Raw genomic sequence first — 4,626 nt, 5'->3', positions numbered from 1 at the left:
ATCTTTTGTAAATTTTTACTTTGTGAAAGCCTTGAAGTATGTTTCTAATGCCAAATGGCAGGGTCTCACAACAATTACCTTGAGAGGGAAAAGCTACCTTTGCATTAAATGTCAGGCTTTGAAAGGAGTAAAATTTAGTACCAACTCTGACTTGGGTATGCTTGAGAGTAAAAGGAAGACATGTTTTAAGTTTCTAGTAGCATAAAAATATAAAAAAAAATTTTATGCCTTCATTTCTGTCTTACTGTTACATGGTAGGAAATGGTAAGAACGGGAAAACAGCAAAAAACCATCATTTAACTTCACTAAATTAAAAGAACATATGCAAAATATGGGAATTTTAATTTCTCTTTATTATTTTTCTTCATACCTTCTTTTTAAAAAATGGCATTGTTGTTAAGTGAAAGAACAGATGCATTTTTAAGATGGCTAATGAGTCAGCCAATAAGCATCCTTTTGGATAACTATCTCCTGAACAACTGCATGCCAGGGCCCTCTGAGCCTGCTCTGTAGTGGAAGCCAGCCTGGCTTCTGGGGAGAAGCAGGAGTGTAGGAATTGAAATATTAGACTACCTTGAGGGCTTCTTCTCTTTGGAACTTTTTTTCATTTTCATTTTAAAAAATCAGGATAAGCTCTGACCGGGTTTGGCTCTGTGGATGGAGCATCAGCCTGCAGACTGAAGGGTCCCAGGTTCTATTCCAGTCAAGGGCGTGTACCTTGGTTGCTGGCACATCCCCAGTAGGGGGCATACAGGAGGCAGCTGATCGATGTTTCTCTCTCATCGATGTTTCTGACTCTCTATCCCTCTCCCTTCTTCTCTTTAAAAAAATCAGTAAAATATATTTAAAAATCAGGATAATATAATTTGCCTCCATAAAGTGATTATGAGGATTAAATGACATAATATATATAAAGCGCAAGCATGGTGTATTATGTACAATAACCAGCTCTTAAAAAGTAGCTGTAATAATGAGAGAGATGTCCATATGTAGAGGATCCTTTAAAATGGTAATATTTTATTAGGTAAATCTATTGATAATGGCTATTGTGTTTTCTTTTTAATGAACTTACCCAGGATGCATTTTTTACATTAAACTTCTTACTAAAACGCTTCAGTGTTTAATATGTGATATTCATTCTGCTAAGATCTCTAACAGCCACATAAAGGGCTTTCACATACGCCCTGAGTGAAACTGTTGTTGTCTGTGTGAGGACTGAATTATGAGGAAATGTTTAACATAAACGTTAATTTATGACGGTGGGTTCCATTCAGTGTATGACAAACTACAAAGCTTATCTCAATCCCTAAGCATAAATTACTTTAAATATCCCAGGAGTTAAACAAAACAGGAGTTTCAGAAGTTCTGAGCCCTATTACACGGCAGACTTAGGTCCATTAGAGTAAATGAAATAGAGCATAGCTTTTGAACATGTGCTTACGGAATTAACCACATTGGCAGCAAGGTTTCTTGTTATAGTCTTTAAGTCAACAGCACTCCTTTATGAGGAATTGTTTAAATCAGCAAGTTCACAAAAGGCTGTGTAATTTACTCAAAGAACCATCAGAGTATGTTACAATGATTAGAGCGTTAAGCCAGTTTTGCTTCAATTCCCCCAATCATATTCAATCAGAGATTTGCAAAATAATGATTATCTTTCTATGAACTGAAACCTTGAGGGGAATTCTTTTCCTAATGGAATTCTGGATTATCACTGTTATTTCAGGAGAAAGCAGCATCAATTTCCTAATAAGAAAGCCACTGCCATTTAAAAGAAAAAGAAAGAAAACATGAGATGATGATGAAATGAATTGTATATTAAACTTCAAATTCATATGATCTCTTCGGGAAGAAAAGTTGTTAACATAAATCCAAATATTTAAAAATATCAACAACTTTTAATTAAGTACTTTTATTTATAGGAGTTTATTCTAAAGAGATCATTTGAAATATAGAAACCACTTAATGCTCACATATTTATTTATTTATTTATTATTTAAAACAGGGAGAAAATGAAACATTATAAATGCCCTAAACTAGAAGAATTAAGTAATTATTGTATGGCTAAATAATGAAACATTATATAGCTATTAGAGCTTATGTTTGCAAAAAGCAAAAAATAGGAAATGTATCACAATATTAAGTTAAAAGTATTATATACATAACTTTTTTATATGCAGAAAAAAGATTAGAAGCAAATATACTGACATATTAATCCATCACGCCCATAAGCAACTATGTGTGCTTAGATCTAAACATTTTGAAAAATACTAGAATACAGTTACAGTGGCATGAAAAGTATAACTACTAGTAGAATTTCACAAGACTTTTTCTTTAAGAACAAATGGTCATAAAATACCTTATTTAGTATTAAAGGTAAAGAAAACAAAGGAAACAGTAAACCAGACTTAAAAAAGAAATCACACTCCAGCTTATGTAAACATTAGGGAGGTAAGACAGGAAAGGATTAATTTTAAGTGAACTGGAAATTACTTCTCAAAAATTTTAGAATACAAAGAAGTAATGTGATATTAGTGACTATTCAGCCAACTCACAAGTAAGTCCTGTGGCATCTATTCTTTACTTATTTCCAAAGATGTGTTGAATGTTTACTATGTGCGGGCATGTAGAAATGGTTATTAGAAAAATAGGTACTTCTCTGTTCCCTGTCTTTGTTCGTTTCTTACGATTCTAGGTAAGCATCGTCCACTGGTATGAAAAGAGCTCTTAAAGCCACAAAAGAACACGTGCTGCTCCCTGTTGCAATCGGTGTCCCCTTGGTTGTGGGGGAACAATGTATACATTCTCCAACTGGCTTGTTGCCCTCCCAGAGAAAGGGATCAGAGATGGTGTCTTGTAAGGGAGTCCTATTTCCCAAGATGCACATGCTGTGGTTAGTTACATGTCTTGTATAATGAATGATCTCTCCCTAGCAGCAGGGTATTCTCAGGAATATTGGTTTTGGTGGAGGGACACTTCTTGGCTGATGATATATACCACCAAACATGTCCATCGTTCCCCAATCATACTCCAGGAAAGGCTATGTTCTGAGGAGGCCTCACTCTTCCCGACCTGGGGTGCCTGGCCATTTGATGAGAGCAGTCCACGGGGTGAAATTCATGTTACTCTGCAGACTGTAGCCTCTCAATCATGATGGTAATCAATGCCTTTGAAGAACCCCAGAGAAACAGTTCAAACTTTCTCCTCAAAACTATCAAAACATAGTATTAGCAAACAGTATGGCTCTGGGAAGTCTTGGAGTAGGAATATACAAAGTGTGCTCACGTGTATACTGAAGCCATGGAGTGAATTATATATGTTTATGCATGAACAAATAGGCAATTTAGACCCTGTCCTTCCAACTCCCCAGTCCTCTTGCCAAAGCCCTCTGGCCAAGTAAGTACCCACACTTCCACTTTACCAGGTTAGCAAGGATATTCTTCCAGCAGGAAAGGTGCTTTGACTGAGTCTTAGTGGGGGTACTAATGGGGTTCTTTAGAGATTGAGAACATCCATGAAAATAACTTCAGACTAGGTTTGGCAAAAGAAATGGTCCACAATCTTGGACTTCTCCTTGGAGATGACTTAATGTTTTCATTTGCCTATGGGAGAAGTGAAGCTGAGAGGATAAATGTTTTACCCAAGATCTTAGTTACGACAAGAGCCAGGCCTATACTTATGATTGCTGATTTGCACTTTTCCTTTTCTGTGCTGAGTGGTTGGTACAGTGAACCAACAAAAAAGCAGGGGGAGGTGGAGAAGCCCTGAGGGGCGATCAGGGCCAGCAGCTGCTGACGGCACCGAGCAATCAGGGCTAGCACTGGGTGCCAATAGTGGGTGCGAGTGGGACCGGCACCGGCAGTAGGTGCGAGCGCCGGGTGGGACCACGGCACATGGAAGCAAAGAATTTTCAGTAACCACCAGAGGCTCGCCCCAATGACAGTGACTGGCGCCCGCCTTGGTCTGGTGCCTCTGCACACCTGCTCCACCATCCTGCCATAGCCGACACCCAGGTTCTGCGCTCTGCCACCTGCTGCCCACGCCCACCATGTTCCATGCTCTGCCGCCTGCTACCGATGCCCAACATGGTCCTCATGCGCCCCTGGTGGTCAGCGCATGTCATAGTGACCAGTTGTTCAGTTGTTCTGCTGTTCGGTCTGTTTGCATATTAGGGTTTTATATCTATAATAATAAAAGGGTAATATGCTAATTAGACTGGACATCTTCTGGCCGTCATTCCTGACATCCTTCCTGACAAAGCCAGGGCTTGAGGGAAGCCAGCCTGGGTCCCAGATGCCTGAGGGCAGTCCAGGGGAAGCCAGCTGGGGTCCCGGGTGCCTGCAGGCAGACTGGAGGAGGGAAGCCCGGGTCCTGGGTGCTGGAGGGAAGCCGGTGCCAGCAGCCAGGGGAAGGAAGGCCTACTCTTGTACAAATTTTTGTGCATCGGGCCTCTAGTGTATGCTATATAATAAAGAGGTAATATGTAAATTGACCATCACTCCAACACACAAGATGGCTGCCCCCATGTGGTCAAAGATGGCCACCACAAGATGGCCAGCAGGGGAGGACAATTGGGGGTGATCAGGCCTGAAGGGGAGGACAGTTAGGGGTGGCCAGAACAGCAGG

This window comes from Myotis lucifugus, unplaced genomic scaffold (genome assembly GCF_000147115.1).
Source record: "Myotis lucifugus unplaced genomic scaffold, Myoluc2.0 scaffold_271, whole genome shotgun sequence".
In the NCBI taxonomy this organism is placed as follows: domain Eukaryota; kingdom Metazoa; phylum Chordata; class Mammalia; order Chiroptera; family Vespertilionidae; genus Myotis; species Myotis lucifugus.
Note: the sequence above shows the minus strand (reverse complement) of the source record.